General features: G+C 42.3%; 1 protein-coding gene across 2 annotated transcripts in view; it reads left to right on the forward strand.

Moving 5' to 3' along the window:
• Positions 1 to 4,985: 4,985 nt before the first annotated feature.
• The window catches only part of PKIG (cAMP-dependent protein kinase inhibitor gamma), an 89,215-nt gene continuing 81,529 nt past the window's right edge, over positions 4,986 to 12,671 (forward strand). The window contains exon 1 of one of the 2 annotated variants that reach the window (XM_040638375.1): positions 4,986 to 5,094. The gene's annotated coding sequence lies outside the window, so the exon portion shown is untranslated. The remainder of the gene's footprint in view (positions 5,095 to 12,671) is intronic. The other variant, XM_040638374.1, reaches the window with a different exon arrangement.

The following is a 12,671-nucleotide window of genomic DNA, read 5'->3' on the forward strand; positions in this document are numbered from 1 at the left end:
CTCTGTCATTGGCAAAGGTAGAAGGCGGGGCTAAATCAGCAACAGGCTAAGGGAGAAGGTGGAGCTAAATCGACCAGGCGCTGAGGGAGAGGCGGGGCTAAACCGGCCCAGAGGAGGGAGAAGGCGGGGCTAACCTAGCCCGGCGCGGAGGGAGGAGGCGGGACTAATCCGGCCGGGCGCGGAGGTGGGAGATGGGGCGAAAGCGGCCCAGCGGGGCAGGAGCTCTGAAGGCTCTGTTCCTTCACCTCACTTGTATTCACTTGGGAACCCGTTGTGTGTGGACATCTGAGGTCCAGAAGTGCACAGGAATTTACGGCCTACTTAAAAAAAGAGTCTGACACTGAACACACGTGCACCACGACACATTGTGATGAGTACCATGAAGTAGTATGAGGGAACGTCCTTTCAATAAAAGTTTATTTAATGCTCGCTATGTGAGCGGAAAGTAATGTAGTTGGAGGGGGCGGGGAGTAATCCCGGAACGGTGTTCTGAGGAATTTATATTTAATCTGAGAACCGAAAGACGCGTCCAAGGTAATCCGGGAAGGATGGGCGTTGTTTCTGAAAATGAGGGGTATATACGCCACTCGGGGTACACGAAAGGGCCTCGGGGTACATGAACACAGTGGGTAACACTGAACGGCAGAGTCAGAAAGTCCTGTTTCAATCCAAAGAGAGTTTGAGACTAGTACTCACCTCACGTGTTTCTAACATTTGCTTATCTCCATTTTTGACAGAGCGAAGGCTTCATTTTCCAAATCTCTCCAAAAGGTAAGCCCATCTAATTGTTCTGTGTTAGGGTTTGTGTGTGTGCTTGCGGACGTTCTTTCATTTCTCCCAGGCAGTGTTCCTGAACCCCAAGTTGGGCTGCCCGTCCCTCCAAAGGCCGATACTGGAGAGAAAAGTTTTGCTTGGAAAGGAATAGGAGCCTTATTTAGGAGGCTGGCCACCTGGAGAGAAGGCACACTCTTGTCCAAAGGCCAGCTCCGAGGTTTCTGCCTGGCCCAGGGATTTATAAAGGGGTTTAGAGCAGTTAATCAGTAAGGGGAGCGCGGCGGCCCCAACATTTCTTGATTACGTGCAGACTCGATGGTGCCGGTTCCAAACGTTATCACAGCGCTCGGAGGTTGTGCAAGGGGATCTGGTTCCTTCGTTCCCAGGGTTTGTGCAAGAGGGTCTGGTTTCTGTTTTGTGAGGTGCAGAAGTGCTCTGTTCTTTCTAGGAAAGAATGCACGAGCTATAGATACACAAAGAAGGGTTAGTTAATCAGTCATTCAGGCTCAGGGTGTTTGCTGAAGTTTAGATTACTAGGTTGGCCAGAGGGGCCAAGGCAGCTTCAGCAATGCTGGTTTTCCATTTACGAAGTGATGTAAATTTTACTTTGCAAATTTAAGTAAAAACTGAGGGTCTATTTAAAGAAAAAGTTTTGAGAAGTGATTCACATAGATACATAAAAGTGCAGGTGGTATGCGGATATGGCAACAATGATGACAGTGTTATACAGATGACTGGAACATTTACCTGGGAATATGAGAACCTGTAGAGTTTGGAATCCTAGAATATTTAAAATGGAAGAAGCCTTAGAAATATATTTGAATCTGCGGGTATTTTTGTGTTTTTTTTTTTTTTTTTTTTTTTACAGGAACGGAAAAAGGCTCAGAGTGAAATGGTTTACCCCAGGTCACAGATAGGGTTGATGGCAGAGAAAGATTTACTCAAGCTTTCCTAATTCCCATCTGAACCCTTCACCCCACCCCCCCAACCCCTACCACCAAATACCTGCCCAAGTCAGGTTGCTTTGTGATCACTGAAGTTAACCCTTAAAATCCTTAGTCTTCCTGTTTGGGTACTGCTGGACTGGGCTGAAGAAAGCTAAGACTGCGATAAAATCCACCATCAAATCCCATCAGGAACGTACCTGTACTCAAAAAAGAATCAGATTTATCTAGCTTGTTCAGCACGGGAGAATTCACATCAGAGAAAACGGGAAGTATCTTGCTAAGAGGGAAGTGGGAAGAGCTTATTGTAGGATTTGGGTTTGTGCTGGGTGTCTGTAAGGAGGGCTTAAGCAAGTGGGGAAGAGTTTTGAACTGAATAGTCAAGAAGCAGGGGCAATGCAATGGTTAGGTATCTTACTATTTTACCCAGGAGGTGGGAGGATTGAAGTGGGGCTAAAGCTATGATCGAGAAGGAAGCAGGACACACTCATGTTAGGAGAGGAGGATGTTGTCATTATTTGTGGTTCCACAGTGGCCTTGTCCTTGCCTTGATCCAACTACAGAGTGGCCTTGTCTGATGCTTGCTTACATTCTGTGAGGCCTTTTTACGTTCTGTGAGGAACATTGGGTCTGGCTGGCAGCTGAAGAAGTTTCATTTTCTCATCTGCACCACTGTGGGATCCTGCCCATCTCTCAGGGTTTCTGACCCTAAGTGGTTGAGTGTTCCTCCTCTATGTGGTGAAAGTAGTGAAAGTGGATCATCTGCTCCAATTTCCCACCTCATGCAGGAACCCCTTGGCAGCACCTCCTCTAGGGTGGGGAGCTCACTGCCAACCAAGGCAGCCCCTCCTATCTTTACCTGTTGATTGTCAAAACTAGGTTGTTTTTTCCCCTTTAAGGGGGGAAAATTTTCCTCTACCCTCTAGGGGCTGGGTAGGCCTGTAGGCTTTTATAGGATTCTGACGGATGATAAATTTTAAATTTATAGAGAAGTGATAAGACAATGAAAAGGAGTTTAGGCTATTAGGGAAGCAGACTGTGGGAAGGTAAATACAGGGGAGAAACTAATGGAAGATAAGGATTGTTTTAGTAAGGTTTGTTATGTAGATTCCTCTTACTGATAAAAGTCTGGAGTTGTCTCCTGTGATTAACTCCTGCTCTTCTGATGGAGAGGAGGGAAGCAACACCTTCACACACAGAAACTTCTAAGGGTGAGGGCAGAGAACTTTTCAGTGTCTACTTCTCAAATGCTTTCAGCTCAAAATAATCCTTATGCCAAAGTGGCATATTCTGATTCGTTACATTCGTATATATTGTTTGAAAAGATAATACATGTACTTGGTTTTAGAAAAACTGCATAAAAGAACATACAGTGAAAATGTATTATCTTACCCCTCATCTCCCATATCTCTTTCCAAAGTTCGTATATGCATATGCCAGTATTATATGTATTATGTCATTCCCTTTTTACCTGTGGTAGCATTCCGGCCACATAGTGGTGCATATTGCTTTTTTCATTGAACTTTTTTCATTTATTCAATAAATATTTCCCACGCNNNATGTGCCAGGCAGTTCCCAGTGATGAGGAAACAGCACGGAACAAAACAAAATGCCTGCCCTTAAAAGACCTTCTGCTGTAGTGAAGAGACAAGTAATAAACAAATATAAAATGTCAGATACCGACAAGAGCTGTGAAGAAAAATAATAAAACAGGTGAGAACAACACAGAGTTAGTTGGTGGGGCTCTGCTATTTTAAATAGAGTAGTGAGGGCAGGTGTTTTTGAAGACCTGACATTTGAGCAGAGCTACTAAAGAAATGAGAAAGCAAGCTGCAGCACTATCTGGAGGAAGAGCAGTCCTAACATGGAACAGCAAGAGGAAAGGCCATGAAACAGAAGCATGTGTTAAGTAACAAAATTCAACCAAGTAAATTTGAAGCTCTAATTGGCTTTATTAAGTGATTCATCAATCCAGTAGCAGTAGAGAGGCACTCAAAGGAGTTATACAAAATGGAAGCTTTTATAGAAGGAGAGTGAGAGCAAGAAAGTTACTAGCAAAAGAAAAGGATTGTTCTACGTGAGGCCACTTTCTAGGGGAAAAGCAAGTTGTTTTATCATGCAGATTACCTTGTCCTTCTTTGGGGGATGGAGAGGGCCCAGGTGGCAGACCCTTTGGGGAAGATTGAAAGGCTGACTGGTTAAGACTATATTTATGGGGGAGGTTGAAACTGCAATTAGATTACATATTGAGCACCATTTGGAAATTCTCAATGATACCATTTGGGGCCTGTTTTTTGTTTTTTTTTTTAAACACATGCTTTACCTAAAGACAAGGCCAGTGTGGCTGGCGCATGAACGAGAGGGAAAATGATGCGATGAAGCTGAACATGATAACAACTCTGGATTTTATTCTAAATGTGATGGGATAACTGAAAGTTTTGAGCAGGGGAAGGACATGATCATGCTTACATTTTAAAAGGCGAAAGATTTATACGATCTGAAGAGAAACCAGAGTATCATGCTTACATTTTAGAGAGGACATTTTGGCTGCAGAGTGGAGAACTGACAGGCAGGGTTGGGTAAGGTTGGAAGAGTGAGCAGAAGCAAAGACAGGACTAGTTAGGAGACCATTGGTGTGAGCATAGCTTGAAGATAGGTCATTCTACTTTGGTCTCTCTTGATTCTTGCTGTGGTAATGCATTTTATGGGAGCAGTGGATATCTTTCATGCTCACCTTCCAGTATATCTGCAGGATTATTTCAAGAAATATAATTGCGGGTCAGAAGCTAAAGTAACTGGCCATATTGAAATTAAATCTGATGATCTAATTCCACCTCGAGCCCAAAGAAACAATTATTCATTCTTTGCCACACGACCCCGTCTGAGATTAAAGGGAAACGCATCCGCCACTCCTCCCACATCAGTTTTCTCGACTTTAAATATTTCCAGTCTAGCAAGCTTCTGCCTATAGCCCCATTCTCTCTCATGGGCGTTACAGAGAAATAAACTGAGGCAAAGGCAGGATCCGGGGTACAAGTCCCCACCCCTCCCCCGCCTTACTGTCTCTTTTTTCCCTCAGCATTCCTTTCCTTTCCCCTTCTCCCGGGGCCAAGTTCCAGGCAGCCAACCCCACGTTGGTACCTCGCCGCTCAGGATCCCAACTCCCACTTCTTTTCCCTCCTCCCGCCGCTCGGAGGCCGCGGAAGGGGACGCGAACCCTCCTGGTCCCTTCCGAGCCGCCGTAGCGCCCGCCGCGGGAGTTCAGCAGCTCCGGTCGCCAAGGCAACGCGCTCCGCTGCGCGCTGCGGGCGCCAAGCAGCCCGGCGGAGGCGCTGCGGGCCAGAGGCCCGGGCTCGGCGAGGCGGCGGGACGGCAGGTGAGCAGGGCCGGGCGGGCAGTCGCGACCCAAACGCGTCGCCCAGGCGTCGACTCGTCGCGGCAGGCCGGGGGTTGGGGCGCGGGGGACTCCCGGGAAGGAGGCTGGGGCCAGACCTTTATCCCCTCCGCCGCGCCGGGGCGGCGCCCCCTCCTGCTTTTTAACCCCTCTTGGCGCTGACTTGGAGTGCGCTTTAGGCTGCCTTTTTTTTTTTTTTTTTTTTTTTTAATTTTGGGCCCGTTGCATGGCCTGACCTGAAAGTTTCTTTAAAAAAAGAAAGCCCCTCTTGTTAGAGGTTCGGGGAATAACTCAAAACTGCAGAAAATGTATATCTGTGCGACTCTCCTGTGGCCAGAGAATTGACTTCCTTGTGCATCAGTTTTCCCATCTGCTAAATGGGCATGATAATAGTTGTCTTATAAAGCAGACTATATTTAAAACCCTTGCAGGTAAGCCCTCAGTATCTTGGAGCTTTTATCATTACTACTACTACAAGGAAGTCCATGATTGAGCATGTATTGTATGCCAGGGCCTGGGCTGATGGCCAGGGGTAAAGTGAATGAGACATCTTGTCCTCAGGGAACTCCACAGTTTTACAGTATAAATAAGAATTCATTGCTATTCGAGCAATGGTTTTGAACGTATGGGTGACTGAATGCATAGAGAAGGCAGTTAACCTAGATTGCAGGGAATGAGGCTGGGAGGGTGGTCAAAGGGAGATTCTAAAAGACGAAGACTTCCAAAATGAGACATGAAGGCTGTCTGTGTATTGGCCAGATGAGGCTGGTGAAGTGCACAACGTTCTAGGCAGAGAGAGCCGCATATGCAAAGCCCAAGGGATAGAGTGCAGCCTTATTGGGCCTCTACAAGGATTTCACAGGCTGGGTAGAGACTGATTCCAAGAAGCCGAAGTGGTCTGGCTAGATGATGTTTGAGAGATAAGCAGGTGCCCCTTCTGAAAGACTTTCCTTGTATCTCCTTGTAAGTTTTGAAGAGTTTGGATTTTAGCTTGGGGGCATTGGGGAGCCATCAGAGGATTTTAGGCAGCCAGTGAGTGTATGTTGCATGTGTTTGATCAGAGGTATGGTTTCAGAAAAATCAGGGTTTCAGGGTTTTTTTGTTACTCTCTCTTGGTTTTCATTCCTCCCATCTGTTTTTTACATTGCAGCCACTCACTTATGGCGATTCAAAAAATATTTCTTAAAATATTTATTTATTTATTTACTGAGTGTCTGCTATGTGGCAGGCATTGTGGGGGCAGTAAAGACTCAGATCACTGCCCTCATGGCCTGCATTGCAGACATGTTCCAAGGTACATTCGTGGGGTACAGATAAGAATCCGGTACAGCTGGAACTTAATATTGGAAGAGATTTTTTTAAAAAAAGAAAAAAGAAAGGCCTAGATCATTCAAGGCCACTGTGTTGCACACTCTTGGAAGAAGAATTCACTTAGACTATACTAAGAAGGAATGACCAGAGAAGTAGGAGGAAAACGAGGGGAATGTAGTGATGAAAGCCAAAGGAAGAGGTGAATTTTGCTGGATATTGCTTAGGTTTCAAGTAAAAGAAGTTAACCCTTAAAATGTGTCCTTCGGGTAAATAAATATGGAGGTCACTGGGGACCTAATTGAGCAGATTTGGTGAAATGGTGGGGGCGGAATCTAGAATATCGGCAGCTTCCAAAGGTTCAATGTAATATATCAGTGGGATGAGGAGAGAGTGGGATGTGAGAAAGTAAAGACAAAGTGTAGGCAGCTCACAGGAGTCTGGCTGTAAAGGGAGAGAGAGAAGGCTGGAGAGCGACTGGGGAATAAGGTGAAGTCTTAAGCACGAGAGAGACGTGAGCAGATTTAAACGGTGATGGCAACGAGCCAATGTGAGGGGAGAGGCTGAGAAAATACAGATGACAGGGGCAAATCGAAGGCGCTTCTTTCCTGAGAAGGGAAGAGTGGATGACATCTACAGCACAGGTCCTTCTCAAGGAGTCCGATGGCTTCTCCAGAAGCAAGGCAGCTGCTGACTAGGAGTGCATCAGTGTAATCCAACAGCAAAAAATAAAAGGGGTTAAGTGTAGAGGGAAAGTTGTATTTTCACTTTCGTCAGATATTAGACATTTATTGAACTAATATGTGTTAAGCACTTTTCTTGTACTAGTCTCCATTAGTAATGTGATCTTGACAACAATCCTGTAAGATAGTCTCTATTATGATCCCCAGTCTATGGATGAGAAAATTGAGGTGTAAAATGCTTACTCCAGGTTATACAGGATTTGAATCCAGGTCTGCCTGAGCCCAGAGCTTTTACTCTTAATCACTATGTGGACGATATGATTGTCTCCCTATGATATGGTGATCTGCTGAGAAGATTCAAGAGAATTAAGTTAAAAATAATTAGATATAAGGTTAAGTAAACAAGCGGATAGAACATAGACAAACAGCAGTAGCTTTATATAATAGTCACAAAATGTAATTGTAGGAGACATGAGAATAACAACATAAAAAGTAAATACCTGGGAACAAACTTTCAAATAAATGTGCCCAGACTAGCCACATAGAGAGCAAGAGTGGCTGGAGGGGGGACGCTGGGTACAGATGGGTATTTGGATAAGGACGAGGTATTTTTGTTTGGGAAACTCAGGGTATTGATACCAGAAACAGGGCATGTAAAACAAAACAGAACAGAACAAAACAGATGTCTATCATAAGACCTAATGAGAAAATATGCAAGATGTTGACTATATATTTTTTTTAAAGATTTTATTTATTTATTCGACAGAGATAGAGACAGCCAGCGAGAGAGGGAACACAAGCAGGGGGAGTGGGAGAGGAAGAAGCAGGCTCATAGCGGAGGAGCCTGATATGGGGCTCGATCCCACAACGCTGGGATCACGCCCTGAGCCGAAGGCAGACGCTTAACCGCTGTGCCACCCAGGCGCCCCGACTATGATATTTTTATATGAAAAGCTGAAAACAGACTGGTTAAATTATGGTACAGTCATATGATACCTACTATCTGCCATTGAAAAATAATGAGGTGGGAGCTGTATAGATGAGAAAGATGTTTACATCATATGGTTCGTGTGAAAAGCTCATTACAGTACAGTGTGTTCTTATTTTTGTTTTTTTTAAATGTATACATACACATATTTCAGCACTAATGCTTCATTTCAAATAAAAGGAAATTAGCAGGGGTCCAAGCCTAAGTAACACAAAGGGAAACTTGGCACTATCGGGGAAAAATGTCTAGAAAGATTAGTTCTTTCAAAAATTTTTAAAAATTTTTAATTGTGGTAAAATGCCCATAACATAAAATTTACCATCTTAAACATTTTTAAGTGTACAGTTCAGTACTGTCAAGGATGTTCACATTGTGCGACAGATCTCCAGAATTCTTTCTTCTTGTAAAGCTGAAACTATATCCATTGAACAATTTCCTCATTCCCGCCCTGCCCCCAGCCTCTGACAACCATCCTTCTACTTTCTGATTCTACGAATTTGACTACTCTAGATACTTTATATAAATGGAATCATACAATATTTGTCTTTTTGTGACTCACTTATTTCACTTAGCATAGTGTCCTCAAAGTTCATCTGTGTTGTAGCCTGTGTCGGATTTCCTTCCTTTTTAAGACTGAATAATATTTTATTGTAAGTATATATACATGTATATACAGTCTATGTATAAACATTTTGTTTCTCCATTCCACAGATGGGCACTTGAGTTTTTTCCACCTTTTGGCTGTTATCAGTAAGGGTGCTGTGAACAAGAGTGTACTAGAAAGAGGAGTTCTCTGTGTCTGTGTCAGGAGATCATGGGGAGACTTTTATTCCTTTCCTTATTGCCTTATTTTTCTTTTTTATGAGCATGAATTGCTTTTATAATCAGAAAAAGCAATAAGGATATGTCCTGTTTCGGGAGATGGGGGAGTAAAGGTAAAAAAAAAAAAAAAGGCCTGATCTTTGGCAGTNGCAGCAGGAATGGAATGGAAAGGGCAGATTTGAGAGACATTTCAGGAGAATTAACTAGGAGGTAAGGGAGAGGAGAGTGGAAGACAGGCCGTGCCAGTGGTGAGAAGGGACATCAGTCCTGGAGGGGCTTAGACTAGAGGGAAAAGGAGAGCCACCTGATCCTTTGTTCAGGAATTTGGACATTTTCCTGAAAGCAGAGGGAAGCCATTGAAAGGAAGGGAAATGACTTAATCAGAATTGCGTTACAGAAAGATCACCCTGATTCCCTCCAACCCATTCTGCAAGCTGAAACCAGATAGTGCCAAGTTTCCCTTTGTGTTACTTACGCTTGGACCTCTGCTAATTTCCTTTTATTTGAGATGAAGCATTAGTGCTGAAAGATATATATCTACTCTCCTGAAAGCACCTGGAATATTTTAAACAAAGTGCTATTTAGATTACATTGATTTCTAATTGTGTTCAGTTTTATCTCAACAACACAGTCTCCTGTAAATTTACTTTCTACCTTCAGCAGAGGAAGTATGAATAATTGGGGAAGTAAACAAGAAATATAAATAATTCAGGTTAGAGAACTTCAATGTGTTGCTAATAAATTTTGACACTCTACTTTTAGCAGAAAAGGGCCAATGTACAGCAAACATTGTCATATTAAGGAGATAGTACAAAACAAAAATTCTGGAAAGTTCTAAAAGACTCAGCCCATTGCCTGTTTCTACTCCGACACAACTGTACTCTGTTTGCTTCCAGAGCATCCTGCGCAGAGAGGGAACTAACTGTCATGCTAACATATGTAAGAGTTTTGTAGTTTATAAGGGCTAGATTTTCAAAAGATATGAATCCATGATCTCATTTCATTCCTCCTAACAATTGTGTGAGGCAAGGAGTATCATTGCCATTTTCAGATGAGAAAATTGAAGATCAGAGGATTCAAGAGACCTCCAAAGTCCTACATCTACTGAACTCTGGAGTTTGAATCCAGGTTTTCTTTTTAAATTATAGTTTCTTAATATGGAAAATTGTAAATATATACAAAAATACAAAAGATAGTTAATAAATACCAATATACCCATACCCCAGCTTCAGTAGTTACCCACATATGGTTGGTTTTATTTCATCTGTAACGCCCACTCCCTCCCTATGTTGGATTTTTTTTGCACCTTGGATTATTTTAAAGCAAATCTTAGCTGATATATCATTTTATCTGTAAATGCTTCAATATGCATCTAAGAGAGAAAGGACTTTTTCTCCCCTCCTTTTTTCTCTATAATCACAATACCATCATCACACCTGAAAAATGAACAGTAGTAATTCCTAAAAAATACCTAATATTTATTTGGTATTCAGTTTCCTCAACTATCTCATAAATGTCTTTTTACAACTGGTTTGTTTAAATTTGGATCCAAACAAGGACCACCTATTACATCTGGTTGATTGTCTCTTAAGTCTTTTAATTTATAGCAATTTCTCCTCTTCTTTTTTTTTTTTTCTCCTTGCCTATTATTTGTTGAAAAAGCACATTTGTCCTGTACAATTTCTCACATTCTGGATTTGCCTGATCACATCCCTTTAATGTGTCCCTCCCTTCCCTTTATTTTTGTGGCCATTATACTTTATGGGTGATGCTGTGTATCTCATTAGCAGGCAGTAAAGTCTAGTGTTCTCACTGGATGTGATTTTAAGATTGATCATGGGGTTCAGGGGTGCCTGGGTGGCTCAGCCATTAAGCGTCTGCCTTCGGCTCAGGTCATGATCCCAGGGTCCTGGGATAGAGCCCCGCATTGGAGGGAAGCCTGCTTCTCCCTCTCCCTCTCCCCTTGCTTGTGTTCCCTTTCTCGCTGCCTCTGTCAAATAAACAAATAAATAAAATCTTTAAAAAAAAAAAAAGATTGATCACGGGGTTCAGGTATTGTTAGCATGGTCCATCCATTGTAAGTTTCTCATCAGTCTTTCAAGAATGGTTTTAGCATCTATTAATGGTCATTGTTCAGATATATTATTTTTTTAGAGGTTGGAAAATGAATCTCGGTTTTCTGGTGCCAAGTCATATACTCTGTTAAATCCCACTGTCTCCTTATTAAAGGAATGTTTTGCACAGTCCTGTAGTCTCTGCTCTGATAGGTGGAGAAAAATCCTCAGTTAATAATTCATCTTAATATAATTTAAAAAAAAATAGAGCCCATATGCTGTGTCCAGTACTGGTTGCTCACAACATTGCTTTCCTAGGTTGGTCCTATGTATTGGTAAAACCACATGGTGGAAAGGCTGCCTATATCAGTGTTTTTAAACTGCATGTTGTTACACATTTAAAGGAATTATTTGGGGGAGGAGTTCCAGCTTTTTTTTTTTAATGAAAAACCAGAATAGAACAACAACAACAAAAAATCAGAGTGCATCTCATATAGTAAGAATAAGCTTTGGTTTATAAAATTTTTGTTTCAGTTCTTTTTAGGTATGTCTGAGCCATAATATAGAATGTATTTCTTATTGAGGTCTTGGTCAAAACCAAATTGAGTGTGCAGGTGACTACCCTGAGACATAGCAAGTTTCAATTATGTTCCAATGTACTACTTACGAAATAGTATAGTATATTGATTGATTTTAGAATTTCCTTTGAAGGCTTTTTTGGGTGACTGCCAGTTAACCAAAATTACATTACCTCAGTGACCTGTCCTCTAGTATTCAAGTTGAAGAAACGCAAACTCTTCAGGGATTTGTTTTTGATTCTCTTTTACCCTTGAGGGTAATGTAGATGATTCCAGTCAGCACTGGCATCATTAAAAGTCACGCTGGAGGGGGGCCTGCTGTCTCAGTCGGGGAGCATGCGACTGTTCTTGATCTCCAGGTTGTAAGTTCGAGCTCCATGTTGGGGGTAGAGATCACTTAAAACTAAAATCTTAAAAAAAAAAAAAAGGGTCATGGTGAAACCTCACCAAAGGAGTTGGTTGGGAAAGGGGAAAGACATCAGGACTGGACAGGTGGAGACACTGACTCAGCCCTTTGGCTGACTTCTGAGGCATGGGAGTGGGGTAGGGCGGCCAGACCTGCCCTGCACAGGATGGCTAACAAAGGTAGCCCTAATACTATTCAGACCTTAATTGGAATTGGTTTAGGACATGGGCAGATGGGATATTTAGTGACAACGTGGTAAGGGATTAGGAAATGCAGATGTTGGACTACAGTATACAGTTAACATTTTAAAGCTGTGGAGACTGAGGTTCAGAGAGTAAGTGGCTCAGAATCAGTGAGTAAGTGGGGGAACAAAATTTCAAGGGTTACCAAATCCTGGAAATATTCTGAGTAAATGTATGATGCTAAATTCCTTAATAATAGTACCTACTGCATGGAATTGTTAATAAGGATTGAATATGTAGTTAAAGCACTGAGCACAGTAAGTCGTAAAAGCACTTAGCACAGGCTTCCTACGAGAACCACTCAGTAAATATTCGCTATTATTATTTCCTTTTTAAAATAATGAACCCATTTTACTTTGTCTATTTTTAATCTCTCCTTATTCCAGAAATGATTAAAGCTGTATTACAAGGATTCTTTTTTGTTATTGTTGAGATAAATTGATGTATATCGTTGTGCTAGTTTTAGGAAGGCAACGTA

The sequence above is a fragment of the Ursus maritimus genome, unplaced genomic scaffold, assembly GCF_017311325.1.
Source record: "Ursus maritimus isolate PB19 unplaced genomic scaffold, ASM1731132v1 scaffold_22, whole genome shotgun sequence".
NCBI classification, from domain to species: domain Eukaryota; kingdom Metazoa; phylum Chordata; class Mammalia; order Carnivora; family Ursidae; genus Ursus; species Ursus maritimus.